Source organism: Perognathus longimembris, chromosome 12 (genome assembly GCF_023159225.1).
Source record: "Perognathus longimembris pacificus isolate PPM17 chromosome 12, ASM2315922v1, whole genome shotgun sequence".
Taxonomy (NCBI): domain Eukaryota; kingdom Metazoa; phylum Chordata; class Mammalia; order Rodentia; family Heteromyidae; genus Perognathus; species Perognathus longimembris.
Window position 1 is genome coordinate 174,726 of NC_063172.1, and position 22,177 is coordinate 196,902.

Genomic DNA, 22,177 nt, shown 5'->3' on the forward strand with positions numbered 1-22,177 from the left:
GGGCACAAAGCCTGTTGCACACGAGAGACAACCTGGTGCACACCTGGCCCACACCAGAGAGACCCATCAGATGAAAGATGAGTGGGAGCTAGGCCCAAGAAAACAGAAAGCAGATCCTGGTGGGTCAAAGCTCTGTGGATGTCATGTATGTGGAAAATCTTTCAACAAGAACTCAGACCTTGGGGCTGGGAATATGGCCTAGTGGCAAGAGTGCTTGCCTTATATACATGAAGCCCTGGGTTCGATTCCCCAGCACCACATATATAGAAAATGGCCAGAAGTGGCGCTGTGGCTCAAGTGGCCGAGTGCTAGCCTCGAGCAAAACGAAGCCAGGGACAGTGCTCAGGCCCTGAGTCCAAGGCCCAGGACTGGCAAAAAAAAAAAAAAAAAAAAAAAAAAAAAAGAACTCAGACCTTACTTGACATAAAAAGGATAGAATCTCTATAAATGTATCCAATGTGGGAAACAAATTTAATTGTGACTCAATTCTTATAGAACATCAGAAAGTTTACCCTGGAGAAAAATTGCATATATGCAATGAATGTGGCAAGAGCTTTAGGAAGGAGGTATCAAGAGTTCACACTGGAGAAAAACTGTACAGGTATAATGAATACAGCAAAACTTTTAGTGGAAATTCAAACCTTATTAAACATTAGTTGATATATACTAGTGAGAGGCCTTACAACTGTAATGAGTGGAAAAGTCTTTAATCAGAAGGCAAATCTCATTAAACAGAGAATTTACACTGCAGAAAAGCCCTTTTCATGTAAAGAATGTGGGAAAAGCTTCATATAACCTTTATATCTGACTCATCGCAGAATGCATTCTGTGGCTGTCTTTTTTTTTTTCCAGTCCTGGGCCTTGGACTCAGGGCCTGAGCACTGTCCCTGGCTTCTTTGTGCTCAAGGCTAGCACTCTGCCACTTGAGCCACAGTGCCACTTCTGGCCATTTTCTATATATGTGGTGCTGGGGAATTGAACCCAGGGCATCATGTATATGAGGTAAGCACTCTTGCCACTAGGCCATATTCCCAGCCCCTCTGTGGCCGTTTTGTATGGTATGTGGACAAGCCTTTGGGAACCCAGTCATCTATAGTGGGCCCTAATCTAAAATATATAGAAGCTTGTTCTCTACCATTTGAACTACAGCTCCACTTTCAGCTTTTTGGGGGTGGGGTTGGGGTGGAGGAAGGAGTGCTTAATTGGAGATAAGAATCTAGTGGACTTTCCTGCCTGGGCTGGTTTCAAACTATGATCCACAGTTCTCAGCCTCTTGAGTAGTGAGGACAGGTGTGAGCCACTGACACCTGCCCTTGAAATTTTATTTTATTTCATTTGCAGAGTTGGGAATTTGACCCAGAGCCTTCTTTTTTTTTTTTTTTTTTTTTTTGGCCAGTCCTGGGCCTTGGACTCAGGGCCTGAGCACTGTCCCTGGCTTCCTTTTGCTCAAGGCTATCACTCTGCCACTTGAGCCACAGCGCCACTTCTGGCCGTTTTCTGTATATGTGGTGCTGGGGAATCGAACCCAGGGCCTCATGTATACGAGGCAAGCGCTCTTGCCACTAGGCCATATTCCCAGCCCTGACCCAGAGCCTTCTGCATGCTAGGCAAACAACCTACTAATGAGCCATACCTTCTGCCCCTACAGGTATGTGTGTGTGTACACTGGCGTTTGAACTTAGGACTTTACACTTGCTAGGCAGGCACTCTACCACTTGAGCTATACATGCCTACAGCCCTTTTAGCTTTTGCTATTTTTTTATTAGCATCCTGCTTTTGCCTGGGATGGACTGCAGTCCTACTTATTCTTTTTCATAGCTAGTATGACAAACATTAGCCACTGTACCTAACTTTATACTTGGTTAAGATGGCATCTTGAAAACTTTTTGCCCAGACTGGCCTTGAACCCGTGATCCTCCTGATTTAATCCTCCTGAGTAGGTAGGGTTACAGGCATGAGCCACTACGCCAGGCTAGTATTGTGATCTTTATAACAGTGTCGAGAATGTTGAAGATTGATAGTAAACAGACTATGTATTCGCATTAGCATCTGGGATGGGATAGCAGGTCTAGATCCACTCAGTGTGATCAAATAACAACCTGTTTAACCCTTCAACATCACTTCAAATCGTCCCTGGTACACTGGGACACTTACTCCTACCTGGTGGATGCTTAACAACTAGCGTTACTATTATCATCATGATATGCTATACCACATTCAAGCTCAAAGGGCAGCATTCTTTGTGAGCTCTGAGAACCTTAGAGATAAATGATTCTTTGAATGAATACAAGACACACTTCTGACCTGCTGCTTCTGGCTTGTGCTGTGGACTTTGTCTTTAGCCAGTCACCTAGAAGTGCTCCCAGGACATCGATATCCTGCCGGGAAGTAAAGCATTTTATTCTGCCTCTCTCCTTAGTTCTCATCCTGCATGGACCCCAACAGTCTTCAGCAACATGGATTCTGATAGCCTCATTCCATGAGACTATGTAACCAACCCAAGGGCCCCAGCGGTCCTTACCACCAGGTGCATACCCAGATGCCTTCTTGCTCTTGAACTGCACAGACCTTAAGATTCCCCAGCAGCACCAGGGTTCTTCTTTCCTCTCAACATTCTCCAGGTTGGACAGTCTCATGTCTATGGCATTAGTGACCCTCAATATGCCCGAGTTTATATAACCCAGACCTGGACAATTTTCCCACATGCTCTGGGTCTTTATTTATTTATTTATTTATTTATTTTGCTAGTCCTGGGTCTTGGACTCAGGGCCTGAGCACTGTCCCTGGCTTCTTTTTGCTCAAGGCTAGCACTCTGCCACTTGAGCCACAGCGCCACTTCAGGCCTTTTCTGTATATGTGGTGCTGGGGAATTGAACCCAGGGCCTCATGTATAGGAGGCAAGCACTCTTGTTACTAGGCCATATCCCCAGCCCAGCTCTGGGTCTTTTTGTACAACCTTGTTTGTTCTGAGGTTGAGTAGAAGATGTAAAGATATCCCTGTTGGGATTGAGTGGCTAGTGGCAGTAAAGATTCAAGATGGATGTTTAGATTCAGAGCAAGGCACTTAGCTGCAGCTCACCTGCCTGCACATCTGGACAGCAGGATATTATCCCTCTTTTCTTTTTCAGTGTATCTGTCAACCTACATCTGCACCTTTCCACCCAGGGGTGTACATGCCAATGATTTCCCCCGTGCTCCACCCCGCCCCCCGTCTTGGAGTTTGAACTCAGGGCCTGAGCACTGTCCCTAGCTGCTGCTTCTTCTTCTTCTTCTTCTTCTTCTTCTTCTTCTTCTTCTTCTTCTTCTTCTTCTTCTTCTTCTTCGTGATGACACTAAGAGATTTAAGTATTATTTATTTAGATTAACTTGGAACCCTTGAATCCACAAAGTAAAATAGGATATCCAGAATATAAGCAAATAGAGAAAAAAAGATGAATTAATTACTTCTACTTGGGAATGGTACAGTTTATTCTGGAAGCAGTTTGATATTAAGTCAAGTTGTTGTTGTTTCCCAGTCCTGGGGCTTGGACTCAGGACCTGAGCACTGTCCCTGGCTTCTTTTGGCCTAGCTTCTTTTTGCTCAAGGCTAGGACTCTGCCACTTGAGCCACAGTGCCACTTCTGGCTTTTTCTATATATGTGGTGCTAAGAAATTGAACCCAGAGCTTTATGCATATGAGGCAAGCACTCTAGGCCATATTCCCATCCCTCGCCTTTTATTTTTGTAAGGAAAAACAACATAGTGTGTTTATAGCCTCTTGGAAACTACTCAGTAGAGGGGAGAAAATGACAAAACAAGAGACAGGAGTTGATCCAGTTTATCCAGGAGCCATGGTCTTTGATAGAAGCATGGAGAGGTGGCCTGGAGCTTTCCAGAAAGATAGGAGGCATGAGTAGGGTCAGGAGAGGTACAGTAGGGCATTCCTGAGGTTTAGAAGTCGGAGCTTTGGAATTAACACCCATACTTCTCAAGCTCTTCTGTGAAACAGAATCAGAAGGAGTTATTCCAAACTCGTTCTATGAAGCCAATACCATACTCATCCCAAAACCAGGCAAGGATCCAACAAAGAAAGAAAACTACAGACCAATCTCTCTAATGAACACAGATGCAAAGCTCCTCAATAAAATATTAGCCAACAGAATCCAGAAACAAATTAAAAATTCATTCCACAATTGTAAGGCTGGTTTAACATACAAAATCAATAAATGTAATTCATCACATCAACAGAGCCAAAGTCAAGAACCACATGGTTATCTCAGTTGATGTTGAAAAAGCCTTCAACAGAATACAACACCCATTCATGTTAAAAGCTCAGGAGAAAATAGGAATAAAAGGAACATTCTTTAAAACAATAAAGTGATCCACGTAGGAAAAGAAATTAAGATATCCCTATTTGCAGATGATAGGTTCTTATACTGGAACGACTCCAAAAACTCCACTCCCAAACTCCTAGAACTAATAAACCAATTCAGCAAAGTAGCAGGATACAAAATTAATCCACAAAAATCAGTAGCCTTTTGGTATACCAACAGTGTACAAGCAGAAAGAGAAATCAGGAAAACAACCCCATTTGCAGTAACTTCAAAAAGAATAAAATATCTAGGAATTAACCTAACCAAAGATATAAAGGACCTATTTAATGAAAACTAAAAAAAATTTAAAGAGAGAAATCAAAGAGGACACAAGGAAATGGAAAGACATTTCCTGCTCATGGATACACAGAATCTATATTGTAAAAATGGGCATACTGCCATACCACTCCTAGGCATCTATCCTGAGCAACAGGAACCAGGATATGACAAGGACATCTGCACTCCGTGTTCACTGCTGCACTATTCACAATAACGAAAATATGGAAACAACCCAGATGCTCCACTACAGATGAATGGACTAAAAATATGGGGTACCTAGATACAATGGAATTTTCCACTGCCATAAGAAAGGATAAAATAATGGCATTCGCTGGAAAATGGATAGAACTAGAACAAATCATGTTGAATGGGACAAGCCAAGAACAGAGAGACAAACGGTATGGTCTCCCCAATATAGGGGTGTTAGAATTAAAATGCAAAGAGACAAAGAACACAGGTTACAAGATACCAAAATACAGTAAAAAAGAAACAACACAGAATGAGTGGAAAGTGTGTGAAAATAATAATAACAATAATATAGCAGAGGCAACCATCAGCTACAATAGACACTGATGAAAGTGAACTAGCAACTCATGGGTAGGAATGGGAAGGAGGGAATGAGTGCAAGAGGGAACAGATGTTACTAAACAAAAGGAAAGTAATGTACTTACCATCTGAAATGGAGGAAATGATTTCATAAAGTTCATAGACTTTGTATGTTATGTAGAGTATAATGATAATTTTCATCATTGTGAAAGTTAAAATGTGTACTGTAGTAACTTAAACCCAGTTTAAAAAAAAGAAATGAGCTTTGGTTTCTGTGGAGCCTTAACTAAGGGCCTGCTTTGGACAGATTCCCAAGATAGCTTGGAAGTGTGAAGTGTTCATTTAAAATTATGGTAAAAGAGTCAAGGGAATCCAGTCAACCATGGTGTCAGCAGCCATGGAAAGGACTGTAGGACTTACCCGCATTGGCTTTCCTCAAGCGGGCAAATTGCAGAGGGAGCGGGAAACACACAGGAAACCAGAGCTTATCCATGAGCATGAGGGTGCAGTGTGAGCACTCCTGTGAGCAGGATGGGTACCCATAGGGGCCATAGCATGTAGTGGTGGGGTGAGCTGCGGATTTCAAGCACTGGACTTTGCACTTTGTCAAAGTGGTGGGGCTGAGCCTGGCCACAGATAGACTGCTGTGCTAGTGTAGGAGTGTTTAGGGCTGGTTTATCTTCATTTCACTAGAAATGCAAATACCACTTATAGAAGTGAAGGAAACAAAAGGGAGCTCTTTCCTTTTTGAGAAGAGTGTTGTAGCTGAGTAAAGTACTCAGAGAAAAGATTATGGATACAAAGACAATAATAAAAAGAGAAATCTAGACATTTAGAGTGCAGGAGACTTTAGAGAACTGCTACCTTTCCAGGGACAAGAGGGAAATCTCAGGTGCAAAAATCCCGGTATGGTTTGAGCAGGTAAAAATGACACCAAATCCACAGGGTGACCACCTGACAGTTACCATTACATGTAGGGAAGAGGAAGAATGTTAGCGGTGGGCTGGGCAGAAGCAGGTAGCCGGGGGAAGGGACGTGCACTGGGGCAGCGGCATACAGCCGGGCAGGGCCATGCAGTGGGGGTAGGGGCATAGAGTGGGGTCAGGGGCGTGCAGCGGGGCAGGGGGCGTGCACAGGGGCAGAGGCGGGTGCGGGGGGGGGGAAGGGGCAGGGGCAGGGGCGTGTACTGGGGCAGGGGATTGCAGCGGGGCAGGGCCGGAGGCGGGGCCGGCAGGCGGGGCGGGGCCCGTTGCTGGTCCCGGCATGCCGCGGGCCGGCGTCCGCGCACTGCGGCCGGCCGGCGGCGCCCCCTGGTGGTGGCGGCTCGGGGGCGGAGCCGGAGGCGGGGGGTTGCGCTTGGTGACGGGGGACGCGCGGCCGCTGCGCTCTGGGCCGGCGGCCGTGGAGACGCGGACCTCAGGCTGCGGAGGCGGCTGCGCCGGCGGTCGGGGAGCCGTTGGCGGCTGAGGTGCAGCGCGCGGGCCGGGATGAGGGACGGTGGCGGCGCGGCCCGCGCGAAGCCGGCCGGTGAGAGTGCGGGCGGTGGGCGGCGCGGCTGGGAAGATGGCGGAGAGGCCGCGATGCGGCCCCGCGGCCTGGCGGAGCCCGCTCGGAGGCCCCGCGACCGGCCAGCTCGGAATCCCAGCCCGTGGCGACCCGTGGGGCGGGAGGGGCGAGTCGGGCGCTGCAGGCCCGGAGCGTGGCGCGTGGAGGGCCAGGCTGAGTGTGTGAGGGTGGGCGTGAGGGAGCTGGGCCCGAGGTGGGGCATGGGGTGTGAGGGTGTCTGGCCGGAGGGTGTGTGTGTGAGTGTGGTGTGTGAGGGCGCCGGGCCCGGGGTGCCCCTGCTCGAGCGTGTGTGTACGTGTGTGAGGGCGCCGGACCCGAGGGTGTGTGCGTGTGTGAGGGCGCCGGGCCCGGGGTGCCGCTGCTCGAAGGCGTGTGCGTGTGTGAGGGTTCAGGGCCCAGTGGTCGATGTGAAGGTGCCGTGGGCGAGGGCGTGTGTGAGTGAGGGTGCCCCTGCTAGAGGGTAGGCGTCAGTGTGCAGGGCCCAAAAGAGATGGTGTGTGGGCCCGGCCTATAGGTGGCCGAGAGCACGCCTGTGCCCTTGTCCAGAGATAATTGTGAGTGTACGCACAGCCTGAGGGTGGCTGGTGTGTGTGAAGGTCCTTGGCCTGTGTGAGCAGGAGTGCCCTGCCAAGAGACAGCGTGCGTGCGAGTGCCTACCTAAGGGCAGGTGTGAAGAGTACGCGTGCCCGGCCTTGAGAGGGCAGAGAGGTGTGCCCTCCCTGAGCGCGGGGCGCCATCGGGTTCCCAGGTGCGGTCAGGTGGGGACAGATGGTGCCGGCTGGGCAGGTTCTGGCGTCGCGGTTCCGGGGGAGGCTTTGTCCGCTGGGCTTGCGGAGTCGGGTGGGCGTCTCCGGAGCGGGTCATGGCTGCCTCCGCGTGGCGTGCCCTGCTCTGCGGCCCGGCCTCTGCGGCAGGCGCTAGTGGGCCCTTCCTGGGGCCTCCAGAGCGGGAACTCCCTTGTGTCTGCCGGTGCCCGGCGGGGTGTAGGTGGGGGTCGCCAGCGGGTAGGCTGCGCCTCTTGACCAGGATGTCTTTATTTTAAGCCGAGCAGCCGGTTCCGGGCGCGGCAGCTGTGGGTGTGTTCCATGCTGCTTCTCACCGCAGCTGCTGTGGGCGCTGCGCAGCCTTCAGCGGCAAAAATGCGGCTGAGCCCCCTCCCCCTTCCGTGGTGAGCGGGTTTGGCCAAGCCTCCAGTGACCGCTGCTGGGAACCTACAGTTGCAAGGCTTCAGTTCATCCCCTGCCAGACAATATGGACATTTGTCTTTGGGAGCAAGGGAGGGCAACTGAGCCTTGTGTCCCAGGCGCTGGCTAGAAACAGCAGGTAGTTTTGTCCATGGCTTCCTCTTACAAGGAAATAGAGGGAGGGGAATGATAGTGAGTTTGACTTGACAGCCAGAACACTCATTCCCTAAATCATCTTGGGTGCTTATTGGAGATCCTGCATGCTGGTAGCACTTGGTCTATCTTGCAAAGATGCAGAGCAGATTGACTGGAGGGCAGGTTCTGGAGCCAGACTGACCACCTTTGAGTGGTGACTCCTTCTTTACTGGCTTTGTGGTCTTAAAAGCAAAGGCTCTGTGCCTTTGGTTTCTTGGCTGTAAAATGGGTACAAGTAATAATATTGGCTTTAGAAGGTTGTTGTGAGGACTCAGTGAACTAACACTTGTGAAAAAACTCATGGTGCCTGGCATGTTGTAAGTGTTAGGGGTGGTTCTTATTGCTGAAATTTCAGTCTGGTAGGGTTGTGTGTTGTAGGGTTAGATTTGGTTATATAGGATCTGCAGGGTTGGGATGGGCTGCATTGGGTATGGCAGAGTGCATATGCTGGGCTATGGAGTTCTTCAGTTGTCCACCCACACCTGTCATTGGAGTATTCCATGGAATTGGAGTCTGTGGCTCCTTTTCCCCTCCCCTCTCCCCTTCTCCCTTGAAATAATTGGAGCATTTTATTGTATTACTACTATTAGTAGTACCAGGGTTTAAATACAGGGCCTTATGCTTGTTAGATATGGCTTTTGTTTCTTAGACAAGTAAACTGAGGAGAAGCAGATCTTTGTAAAGAAGCATGTCTCATGTATTCAGATAAATTATTATATTGAACTATTTTTGGTTTGTTTTTCTTTTTTCAGTCCTGGGGCTTGAAACCAGGGCCTAGGTGCTTTCCCTGACCTTCTTTTGCTCAAGGCTAGTGCTCTACCGCTTGATCCACAACTCCACTTCTAGCTTGCTCACTCTTTTTCTTTCTCTCTTTTTCTTTCTCTTTCCCTCCTTCCCTCCTTCTTTCTTTCCTTTCTTCCCTTCCACCCCCCTCTCCTTCTTTCTCTCTCCCTTCCTCCCTCCCTTCCTTGGTAATTTGTTGGAGGTAAGTATCTCACTTTCCTACCTAGGCTGGCTTTGAACCACGGTCCTCAGATCTAAGTTTCCAGAGTAGCTAGGATTATAGACATGAGCCACCAGTGCCTGGCTCCAGCATTGTTTGTTCATTCATTCATTCTTTCTTTCTTTTCTTTTTTTGCCAGTCCTGGGCCTTGGACTCAGGGGCAGAGCACTGTCCCTGGTTTCTCTTTGCTCAAGGCTAGCACTCTGCCACTTGAGTAACAGCGCCACTTCTGGCTGTTTTCTATATATGTAGTGCTGGGGAATTGAACCCAGGGCTTCATGTATTTGAGGCAAGCACTCTTGCCACTAGGCCATATTCCCAGCCTCTTTCTTTTTTTAGTGTTGTTGGTAGTGGGACTTGAACTCAGGGCCTGGTCACTGACCCTGAGGGTATTTTTTTTTTTTTTTTTTTCAAGACTAGCACTCTACCACTACCACAGCCCCACTTCCAGTTTTCTGGTGGTTAATTGGAGATAAGAGTCTCATGGAAGCTGGGCATGGTGGCTTACACTTATAATCTTAGCTACTCAGGTGGCTGAGATCTGAAGATTGTGGTTTGAAGCCAGCGGGGGCCGAAAAAAGGCTTACCTCCAATTAACCATTCAAAAACTCCAAGTGGTGCAGTAGCTTAATTGGTAGAACATTAGCCTAGCCTTGAGCACAAAGAGGCTCATACACAGTGCCCAGGCCCTGAGTTCAAGCCCTACAACAGACCAAAAAAGGAAATCTCATGGACTTTCCTGCTCAGGCTGCCTTTGAACTGCGATCCTCAGATCTCAGCCTCCTGAGTAGCAAGGATTACAAACAGGCATGAGCCACTGGTGCTTGGCTGTTGGCATTCTTTTTATTTTTATTTTCATTAAATTTTTTTTTTTGCCAGCCCTAGGGCTTGAACTCAGAGCTTGGGCTCTATCTCTGAGCCTCTTTGTGCTCAAGGCTTGCACTCTACCACTTGAGCCATAGCGCCATTTCTAGCTTTTTCTGTTTGTGGTACTGAGGAATCGAACTTAGGGCTTCATGCATGCGAGGCAAGCACTCTACCACTAGGCCATGTTTTCAGCCCTGTTGGCATTCTTTTTAAACAAACAAACATTTTTTTGGGAGATTGAATACTTCTAATGACCACCCTAGAATACTGCAGTTCTTACTGTACTTGGGATAGGAGAGCTTGGTGTTTATAGAAATAAAGTATAAGCAGTTGTGGAAAACATTGAATTTAACTTACAAAACATTTGGTAAAACTTCATAGTTTATCCTTTTGAGAGGAAAGATAGCATATTAAACTTTGATAATGAGGATATAAGTCACAGTCAAAACTTGGCACTACAGCCAGGAGCCGGTGGCGCATGCCTATAGTCCTAGCTACTCAGGAGGCTGAGATCTGAGGATCGCAGTTCAAAGCCAGCCTGGTCAGGAAAGTCCATGAGACTCTTATCTCCAGTTAACTACCAGAAAACCAGAAGTGGAGCTGTGGCTTAAAGTGGTAGAGGCTAGCCTTGAGTTGAAGAGCTCAGGAACAGCATCTAGGCCCAGAGTTCAAGCCCTATAGCCAACAAAAAACAGACAAAAAAAAAAAAAAAGCAAACAACAAACTTGGCATTACTAATGGCAATAACATTTTGCCTTCCTAAACTGTTGGAAAGAGTTAAGACTTGCCTTAGATCAAATTAGAAGAAATCTCCATCAGATTCAGTCCCCAATCCTCCTCAGATCTGGTCACACCATTCCTCTTTATCCTGTTAGTATTGAAAGCAAGAATGGATGTTTAGAAAAAGTGGAAACAGCTGGGCACTGATGGCTCATGCTTGTAATCCTAGAGACTTGGGAGGCTCAGATCTGAGGATCCCGGTTCAAAGCCAGCCTGGGCAGGTAAGTCCATGAGACACTTTTTTTTTTTTTTTTTGCCAGTCCTGGGGCTTGGACTCAGGACCTGAGCGCTGTCCCTGTCTTCTTTTTTTTTGCTCAAGGCTTGCACTCTGCCACTTGAGCCACAGTGCCACTTCTGGCTCTTTTCTATATATGTGGTACTGAGGAATCGAACCCAGGGCTTCATATATATGAGGCAAGCACTCTTGCCACTAGGCCATATTCCCAGCCCCTCCATAAGACTTATCTCCAATTAACCACCAGAAAACCAGAAGTGGAACTGTGGCTTAAAGTTGTAGAACACTAGCCTTGAGCACAAAAACTCAGGAATAGCACCCAGGCTCTGAGCTCAAGCCACATGCCTGCCTCCGCCCCCCCCCCCGCCAAAAAAAAAAAAAAAAGTAGCAGCAAAGATAGATTTTACTTAACTTTTTTTTTTTTTTTTGGCTAGTCCTGGGGCTTGGACTCAGGGCCTGAGCACTGTCCCTGGCTTCTTTTTACTCAAGGCTAGCACTCTGCCTCTTGAGCCACAGCGCCACTTCTGGCCATTTTCTATATATGTGGTGCTGAGGAATCGAACCTAGGGCTTCACATATAGGAGGCAAGCACTCTTGCCACTAGGCCATATGCCCAGCCTAACGATAGATTTTAAAATGTGTATCCTGTTTCCTCTTTACACATATGCTAGATCAGGAGAGCCCAAATTTAATAGTCTAGTAAGTATAGTCTCTAGTTATCTCGTTGGTTCCTTGGTGCTATTGAGAAAAAAATCCATGAACTTTGTTCCTAAATTGTGGTAGCTGTTTTAACTTGTTTTCGATCCTGTGCCCACCCTTTCAGCTTCTCAGGTGTCCTATACAGACACTGTAAGTCTTTGCTCAGACCAGGTATGTAGCTCAAGGCTAGCACTCTGCCACTTGAGCCACAGCGCCATTTCTGGCCATTTTCTGTATATGTGGTGCTTGGGAAATGAACCCAGGGCCTCATGTATATGAGGCAAGCACTCTTGCCACTAGGCCATATCCCCAGCCCCCAGGTATGTAGTTTTCTACTTGCAGTGTTGAGCTAGATTGGGCATCAGATACTGAGTCCAATTTCCCATTGCTGCCTTTCTTGTGGCAGGGTAAATGTGTTGATTAACAATGGGACCTCTTGTACCCACCTTACTATGTTTTTCTTTCTTTCTTTTTTTTTTCCAGTTTTTGTTTTTTTTGCCAGTCCTGGGGCTTGAAATCAGGGCCTGAGCACTGTCCCTGGCTTCTTTTTGCTCAAGGCTAGCACTCTACCACTTGAGTCACAGTGCTACTTCCAGCTTTTTTCTATATATGTGGTGCTGAGGAATCAAACCCAGGGCCTCATGTATACAAGGCGAGCAATTTACCACTAGGCCATATTCCCAGCCCCTGTTATGTTTTTCTATAAGCCTTTGAGTTGCCCCAATCTAAATTTGACAGATTTTCCCTGTGCCCTGCTGTCCAGTCCTCATCATCTGGCCACTATTTCCAACCTGCAGGGACATTCTTCTTCATCTGGCCTACAGTATTGTTCTAGGAGCAGCTAAACACAGGGCCTGACAATGCTGTAGCCAGCACTTATTGGATGTGTCCTCCTGAATTTGAATGCATTAGCAGTCTCTGCTATCTTGTCAACCCTTGAAGTAAAATAATGACACAAGTGAACTTTATTGCCAGTTATAAGTTTTGATGATGTGGAATTATACCCCAGTATACATTATCTAGAAATTTTGACATCCTAGTTTGCTCACTGGGTGGAGTTGTTCTTGGTTTACCCAGTTGATCTATTTCATACTTTCCTCTTAAGTCTTTGAAATTCTGTGTTAAACCCATAAGTCAGCATAAGAATGTTGAAAAAATATTCTGTACAAGGAGTGCTCAAGTATTGCTTATTCATTACCTTTAAAATTGAGTAGCCAGTCTGTGTAAATAGTTGTACATGTATTGTAATGCCATAGACTTGTGGAGCTTGGAAAGGCAAATGTTCACTAAAGAAAGAAACCTTTAGCTGAGCACCAGTGGCTTATGCCTGTAATCCTAGCTACTCAGGAGGCTGAAGTCTGAGAATCGCGGTTCAAAGCCAGCCCTGGCGGGAAAGTCCGTGAGACTCTTATCTCCAGTTAACTGCCAGCTGTGGCTCAAAGTTGTAGAGCATTACAGTTCAGCTGAAGAGCTCAGGGACAGTGCTCAGGCCCAGAATTCAAGCCCCAAACCAACAAAAAAGAAAGAAGGAAGGAAGGAAGGAAGGGAGAAAGGACCCTTTGGCTGGGTGTTGGCAGGAGGCTAAGACCTCAGGATTGAGGTTCAAAGCCATCCTTTTTTTTTTTTTTTTTGCCAGTCCTGGGCCTTGGACTCAGAGCCTGAGCACTGTCCCTGGCTTCCTTTTGCTCAAGGCTAGCACTATGGCACTTGAGCCACAGCGCCACTTCTGGTCGTTTTCCATATATGTGGTATTGGGGAATTGAACCCAGGGCTTTATGTATATGAGGCAAACTCTCTTGCCACTAGGCCATATTCCCAGCCCTCAAAGCCATCCTTGAGACCCTCCCCTCCCCTCCCCTCCCCTCCCTTCCCCTCCCCTCCCCTCCCCTCCCCTCCCCTCCCCTCCCCTCCTTCTATTGGTCCTGGGGCTTGAACTCTGCACCTGGGCACTCTCCCTGAGCTCTTCAGCTTAAGGCTAGTACTCTACCACTTTGATCCACAGCACCACTTCTGGCTTTCTGGTGGTTAATTGGAGATAAGAGTCTCACAGGCTTTCCTGCTCAGTCTGGCTTTGAACTGAGATCCTTAGATCTCAGCTTCCTGAGTAGCTAGGATTATAGGCATGAGCCACCGGCACCTGGCAGCTGTGAGACTCATCTCTAATTAATCTCCTGAAACCCAGAAGTGGAGCTGTGGCTCAAAGTGGTAGAATGCTAGCTTTGAGCAGAAAAGCTCAGGACAGGACCCTAGGTCCTGAGTTCAAGCTCCAGGACCACTACACACACACACACTCCCAAATTCATTCTCTAGACCAGGGATCAGTAAGTTGCCGCTCACTTGCAGAACATCTAGATGTTTGTCAATAAACTTTTATTAAAATATAAGCATACATGTTCAGTTTTGTGTTGGTTTGGTTGCTTTGGTGGAAATTTAATAGTTGTGACAGGTAACGTGGCTTTCTAAGCTTAAACTTTTGTTGTTGGAGGTAGTAGTGGTGGTTGTGGGGCTTGAATTCAGGGCCTGGGTTCTGTCCCTGAGCTCTTTTGCTCAAGGCTAGCAAAGCTTGACCTCTTTACTTTGGCCTGTTTACAGAAGATGTATGCCCTAGGAATTTGGAAGAGAAAGGATTGCAGGCGATAAAACCAATAAGGGAAGGCTGCAGGTAATAAAACCAATAAGGGAAGGCTTCAAGGAAAGAAGCAATCCATAGGCTGAACCTGACTTAGCCAGAATGGGGAGGACTGAGCACATCAAAACACCCACTGATCATAGGTATTTCAAGTTAGGGAACAAAGGGAAGAAAGTAGATTATGTGTGGTTCCTGGTAGTTTAAAATTTATGTAAAGAATAATGGGGGCTGGGAATATGGCTTAGTGGTTGAGTGCTTGCCTAGCATGCATGAAGCCTAGGATTCGATTCCTTAGTACCACATACACAGAAAAAGCTCAGAGTGGCACTGTGGCTCAAGTGGTAGAGTGCTAGCCTTGAGCAAAAGAAGCTCAGGGACAGAGCTCAGGCCCTGAGTTCAAGTCCCAGGAATGGCAAAAAAAAAAAAAGAATAATGGAAAATGAGGGTAACAATGGTAAGATCTTTGGAGACTTCAAATTTGAACCTCCTCCTTCTTCTTCTTCTTCTTCTTCTTCTTCTTCTTCTTCTTCTTCTTCTTCTTCTTCTTCTTCTTCTTTCTTCTTTCTTTTTTCTTCTTTCTTCTTCTTCTTCTTTTGCCAGTCCTGGGCCTTGAACTCAGGGCCTGAGCACTGTCCCTGGCTTCTTTTTGCTCAAGGCTAGCACTCTGCCACTTGAGCCATAGAGCCACTTCTGGCCATTTTCTGTATACATGGTGCTGGGGAATCGAATCCAGGGAGGGCTTCATGTATACGAGGCATACACTCTTGCTTCTAGGCCATATCCCCAGCCCCCAAATTTGAATTTTCTAGGTTATAGGAGCTATTACATTTATGTGAGTAGTGGCCATCCTGTTCAGCATTGACAGAAGAATCTACAGAAGAGGAGATGTTCCTCTCCGGGGAATTTGCAATAACATAGCCTCATGTTTCTATGGATTTAATGAAGGTCTTATATCATGCTTATGTGCGTTTGCTTATCACCTTGGTTTATTATTTCCTAGGACAATTGCTTTTTTTTTTTTTTTGCCAGTCCTGGGCCTTGAACTCAGGGCCTGAGCACTGTCCTTGGCTTCTTTTTGCACTCTGCCACTTAAGCCACAGCACCACTCCTGGACATTTTCTATATATGTGGTGCTGAGAAATCGAACCCAGGGCTTCACGTCTATGAGGCAAGCACTCTTGCCACTAGGCTATATTCCCATTCCCCAGATCTCAGTCTTTTGAGTAGCTAGGATTATATATGTGAGCCATCGGTGTCTGGCTTTTGCACATTGCCTTTAACATCAGCAAAAACATATATGGAGTTGTGACTTAGATGATAGAGCGACAGCCGTGAGTGAAAAATGCCAAGTGACAGCACCAGGCCCATCATTCAAGCCTCAGTACTGATATACATACAAAAAGATGAGTTTGGGCTTGGAGTGCCTTCAAAGAGTGGTCAATAGACTGTGCGAGTAAATGTAATTTCTTCCATGTTGGCTGTTTCCCACTAACTTGGGCCTCTTTCATGTCTTGCTTTCCAAAGTATAGCTTGTTTACTTCTCAATAGATGGACTATTTTCTTCAAATTTTTGGCTTATTTATTTTTGATATATTTGCATGGTACTGAAGTACAGAGGTTCTCAGTGAGCCCTCCTTCTGATCTTTCCCAAGGATCCTGGTTCCCTGGAAGATTAGCTGTGACCAGCTTCTTCCAGAGGTCTTTGAAACTATGTAGGCATCAGGTGTTCTTATTCTTTTTTTCTACCCTTTCCTTTAAAAAAAATAATTCTGAACTTTGCCCTTTTCAACTGTGTTGAGAAGTCATTGCTTCGCATTACTTCTTTCAGGACATTCATTTTTATAGCTTCATGGTGTTCTACAGTATGGATGTGCTATTTATCTAACCAACTACTGCTGGCAATATTACACTTGGTACAGTTACAAGTAAAGCTTCAGGAAGAACATGTTGCAAGTACTCCAGAGATCGATCCCTCCTAGAAACACCACTTTTCTGTCAGTTATTTCATGATTTCTCTGTGTGTATATTGGTCCTATGGAGATCTGAACTCAGAGCCTTGCACTTGTTAGGCAAGCATGCTACCACTTGAGCCTCTGCCCCAGTACTTTTGTCTCAAGTTTTTTGTTTGTTTGTTTTGGAGTTTTTTTTGGTGCTGGTCCTGGGGCTTCAATTCGGGGCCTGTGCGTGTTCTCCCTAAGCTTTAGTGCTCAAGGCTAGTGATCTAATCACTTTGAGCCACAGCTCCACTTCCAGCTTTTGGTGGTTAGTTGGAGATAAGCATCTCATGGTCTTTGCTGCCAAGAGTGGCTTTGAACCATGATTCTCAGATCTCAACCTCCTGAATAGTCAGGATTACAGGTGTGGGCCAACCCATCAGTGCCCAGCTGTTAAGTCTTTAACTTTGATTGTTCCTCCCATTTTTGTTTTGTTTTGTTTTGCCAGTCCTGGGGCTTGAACTCAGGGCCTGAGCACTGTGCCTGGCTTCTTTTTTTTTTTGTAATTTATTTATTAATTAAACACATTTTTTTTATTCGTACACAAATATTTATAGTAGTTTGATGCAGAATAACTAAAAATTGGAAACAAACTATATCAGCTTTATGCACAATTAGCAAAAGTTGGGAACTCTTCAAATGGAAACCAGTCAACCAGGTGACGAATGAACAAACGTGCTGCGTCCATGCAATGGAGTATTATTCTACAACAAAAAGATACAAGCTAATAATATATACAAACTAATAGCATATACAAAAATATATCACTAGCTCATTTATGATAATGAAAAAATGATTGTGCTGATTGTGAGAAGCCAGCAATGAAGGCTAGGATCCCATTTCTACAAAAATCTTACACAATACAAGAGGCTGTGGCAAAAAAAAAAAAAAAGTCAGGTCAATGCTGGTTGAACTCAAAATCAAAAGGAGCCACAGGAGACAGAACAAAGACCAAAAAAAAATGTGGAAGAATCTATCTTGCTTATAGCCAAGTTGTACATTATAAATAGAAGCAGGAAACTGCCGACAAACTTTACCTCAAGAGGTTGAGGTCTGAGTATTGCAGTTCAAAGCCAGCCTAGGCAGAAAACTTTGTGAGACCCCGATCTCCAATTACCCACCAAAAGAAAAGAAAAAGCAAGAGGTGGTTCAAATGGTAAAGTAAAAAAGCTCAGGGATAGCATCTAGGCCTTGCATTCAAGCCTTCGGACTGGCAACAACAACAAATAATCAATTATTAAACACAAATTTTTTGACAAGGTGTTGTGCAAAAAGGGTACAGTTACATAGTAGGGCAGTGTGTACATTTCTTGTGATATCTTACACCCTGTTTTTCTTTCCCTTCCCTGGGTCAGGTAGACATATATACAATATACAATGTACCAAGAACATATACAGTAGCCACGTGGCCTACGCCCAAGAAAATTCGCCTAGGGCTTTAAATGTAATGTTGATATTAGACAATATGTCGACAGTAGTCTTATATGAACGTACGTACATAGCTTTTGAGCTATTGTATTCCACTGAGAGGTCAAATTTTGACCTTTATATGTTGAGTAGTTGTTTGGTTTTAGTTACATAATGTTGGGTCGCTGACCCAGTCCTGTGGGAAATACCATTTGACAAGCAGTTTTTGGTTTCACAGACTTGGTCTCTACTGTCTCTCTGTCACCCCTTCTTAGCAGTCATATATCAGGGAGATCATGCCCCTTTGTTTTCTGTGTTCTAGGCTTGTCTCGCTCCACATTATGGGGAGGGTACCCTGGAGATTCTCCAGCTCCGTGCAGGTTATAGGCTCTTCTTTTTTTGCTCCTTTTTGTTTTCTGCATTTCTCCACTGCTTCTGGCTGCTGGTTTTGCTGGGTTCTTGATGGGGTGTTGGGTGCTGGAGTTCCCAGCTCGCTATTCAGTTGGAGCGAGTTGGGGTGCCTCTCTACTGTGGCGGCACCATCTTCCTCTCCCTGGCTTCTTTTTTTGCTAAAGGCCAGCACTCTACCACTTGAGCCACAACACCACTTCCAGCTTTTTTCTATATATGTGGTGCTGAGGAATCGAACCCAGGGCTTCATGTATACGAGATGAGCACTTTACCGCTAGACTATATTCCTAACCCCGTTCCTCCAATTTTTAAATACTGTAGTAGGTCAGAAAAATTAGTTTCTCCATTGGAAATTGGTTCGCTTTTTGTGTATTCTTATGTGTGTGTGTGTTCACAGTAGTTATATTTATAGCAGCTGAGAAGTGGAATGAGTCAGATGTCATCAATAGATAGATGAGCAGAAAGTGGCATATTGATAAGCTGGAATATTATTTGGTAATACAAAGAAAGGAGCTGTTGATTTGTGCTACAACACAGATGAACCTTGAGAATAATATGCTGGATGAAAGAAGCCAGACTCGCTGGGTACTGGCTCCCGCCTGTCATCCTAGCAACTGATGAGGCTGAGATCTGAGGATCCTCATTCAAAACCAGCCTGGGCAGGAAAGTCTGTGACACTCTTATCTCCAATTAACCACCAGAAAACCAGAAGTGGTGCTGTGGCTCAAAGTGGTAGAGCAGTAGCCTTGAGCAAAAGAGCTTGGGTACAATGCCCAGGCCCTGAGTTCATGCCCCATGATAAAGAAGAAAAAAGTGAAAGTTGTACATATCTGTGAATATACTAAAAATTTACACTTTTTTTTTTTTTGTGGTCCTGGGGCTTGAACTCAGGGCCTGGGCACTGTCCCTGAGCATCTCAGTCTCCAGGCTAGTCTTCTACCATTAGAGCCACAGCACCACTTCTGGCTTTTTTCTGAGTGCCCCAGGACTAATCAGACTAGATGGTGTAGATGGTGATGTTGCACTGAAATGTTTGCCCTGAGTACTGCTTGTGGTTTTCTGTCTTGGTCTTTTTTTTTTTTTTGCCAGTCCTGGGCTTGGACTCAGGGCCTGAGCACTGTCCCTGGCTTCTTTTTTTGCTCAAGGCTAGCACTCTGCCACTTGAGCCACAGTGCCACTTCTGGCCATTTTCTATATATGTGGTGCTGGGGAATCGAACTCAGGGCTTCATGTATGCGAGGCAAGCAAGCACTCTACCACTAGGCCATATTCCCAGCCCCTGTCTCAGTCTTTACCACTATTCCTTGGAACTCTGATAGCAAGCATGTTCTTCCCAGAAGTCAGAACCATGCTGAAACCCACACAGGACATTCCCCCAGACCAAGTTTCACATTATTTGAGTATCAGATTGTATCTAGTCAAGGTGAAGCAGCTATGGAACCTCCAGACATTCTTATTTAATTGCAATGGTATTGATCTTTTGCTTTGTATTCAGAATTCAGCTTGTCATAAAAAATCCTAATTCTTCCAGCCGGAGGCATTAGAAATGCTCTGGTTCTTAAAATCCAGAAGAGTAATTCTGTGGATCTCAGAGACTTTCATGTGGAAATTTCTTAGGGATGTGTCTTAAACCTTACTCAGGAACAGAGCCCTTTTCCATGGCTCCTCGGAGTTTGAATGCCTAGTTCTGTATTTGCTAGTCCTACTTGTTTTCACCTTACTTTCAATCTCTTTTGTCACCTGCTGAGTGCCAGCCATTTACTAGTCAAGTTTCCCTTAGAGGAGGCTTTGTTGAAGGCTACAGGAGATTGTTCTTATACTTGTGGGCAGCAATGCTGGCAGTATCCTGAGGTACTAGGTAGCCCATATAGCAGCTATGTAGGTAGCCCAAGGAGTCTTGGTAGCCTTCTGGAGAAGGATGTCTTACATAGGAAGGAGGACTTTTGAAGGGGTGGCTGTTCACCAAGCTCAGAAAGAGTTTATCTCAAGTGGAAGGAAGGAGTTAGTAGGCCTGTGGACAGATGCCAAGAACTTACGTGACTAGAGTACCCTGTGTAATGAGGGAATGAGCAATGTGAGAGCCGATCATTAGGAGCTAGAAGTATAGGGTGAGACCCCTTCTGAAACTCAGTTTCTAGCACTAAGCACAGACACACATATTGGTGACAATTGTAGAATGCGCATAGAAGGACAGGGATGGGCAGACCTACATAAGTGGGGTAGATAACGAATCAGGGCCAGTTTCCTGGGAGTGAGACCAAATCTAGGACCTGCAGAGAGGGTGGTAGTTTGGCTCTAGTTGCAGTACTGGGGCAGGAGCCAAGAGAGCCAGCAAGGCCAGGAATTGGGGCTGGCAAGGCCAGCCAGCCCATTCTGAGGGCTGATCTAAGGCACTGTATTTGAAGCATCACTTAGGCCTTTTCACTGTGTCAGTACAAAGTCTGGATCCTGTCAGGAGTCACAGAAACTGTTCCATGGTACAGGTGAGTGAGTTGTGGGGCTGAGGATAAAAGTTGGTGAAGGTCAAGGTTGATAGGAGGGGCTGGCTGTTCACAGTCTCTGGCCCAGGCCCTGCATTCCTTTTCACTGCCAAGTAGTACCCTTTGTAGGGATAGACTGCATGTCATTTGTCCATAGACCCATTGATGGACTTGGTGATTATAAAAATACCGCTACTTCTGTTTAAGTTTTTGAGCAGTTACATGTTTCTGATTCTTAGGTATATACCTTGGAGTGAAAATAGAATTGCTGTTTATTCTGTGTATAATTTACGTGTGTGCACGCGCGTGCATGCACACGTGCACATATGTGTGTATGCACACGTGTGTGCATGTGTGGGTCTTGGAGCTTGAACTCGGGCCTGGGTGCTGTCCTTGAGCTTTTTTACTGGATGCTAATACTCTTATCATTTGAGCCACAGTTCCACTTTCAACTTTTTGCTTTTGAATTGGACATAAGAGTTTCACAGACTAACCTGCTCAGGCTGGCTTTGAACCACAATCCTCAGATCTTTGCTTCCTGAGTGGCTAGGATTACAGGTGTGAGCCACTGGTGCTCAGCTGTTATTTAGTTTTAATTAAATACTCATATACTACAAGAAGTGGTTGCTATGTTGAACATAGTTGTTCCAGGAGGGGCTGGTATAATAAGTATCCCTTTGTTTTGGAACACAACTGAATGTTTATCATCAAAATGATGAGACCAGGGGCTGGGAATATGGCCTAGAGGCATGAGTGCTTGCCTCTTATACATGAAGCCCTGGGTTCGATTCCCCAGCACCACATAAACAGAAAAAGCTAGAAGTGGCACCGTGGCTCAAGAGGTAGAGTGCTAGCTTTGAGCGAAAAGAAGCCAGGGACAGTGCTCAGGCCCTGAGTCCAAGCCCCAGGACTGGCAAGATAAATAAATAAATAAAAATAAAATAAAAATGAAAATTTATTTTAAAAAATGATGAGACCATTACTAGCCTTTGGGAAGTTTTTATTAATCTGGTCATGGAGGTGAGATGAGACATGGGGGAAGGAAGGCTGAAAACATGGAAGCTATCAAGAAGGAACTCAAACTTGCATAGGTGAGAGGCTGTAGGATAGAGACTTGGATCAGATTAGAGAAGAATGAAGAACATTCTGACCCTTGTGCCTTGGAGCAGAGCACTTGATTCAGATATATTTGGTGTTTGAGAAAAGTGATTTGGAGAGTACCATTCAAAGAATCTCCACTTGGCATTTGTGAAGTTGCATGGACCTGGCAAAAGGTTGGGTCAGGGCAGGGATTTTGTTTTGTTTTGTTGCCAGTCCTGGGGCTTGAACTCAGGGCCTGAACACTGTCCCTTGGCTTCTTTTTGCTCAAGGCTAGCACTCTACCACTGGAGCCCCAGGGCCACTTCTGGCTTTTTCTATATATGTGGTGCTGAGGAATTGAACCCAGGGATTAATGTATACGAGGGGAGCATTTTACCACTAGGCCATATTCCTAGCCCGAGGGCAGAGATTTTGAGCAGCCACTAAGTGCCTCTTGTAGAAGCCATGGG

The 22,177-nt window shown here is 45.9% G+C and overlaps 1 protein-coding gene across 3 annotated transcripts in view; it reads left to right on the top strand.

Annotated features, from left to right (window-relative positions):
• Nucleotides 1-6,536: 6,536 nt before the first annotated feature.
• Nucleotides 6,537-22,177, top strand: part of Arhgap39 (Rho GTPase activating protein 39) — a 70,240-nt gene continuing 54,599 nt past the window's right edge. Inside the window, exon 1 of one of the 3 annotated variants that reach the window (XM_048359102.1) lies at nucleotides 6,537-6,704. The gene's annotated coding sequence lies outside the window, so the exon portion shown is untranslated. The remainder of the gene's footprint in view (nucleotides 6,705-22,177) is intronic. The other 2 variants (XM_048359104.1, XM_048359103.1) reach the window with 2 other exon arrangements.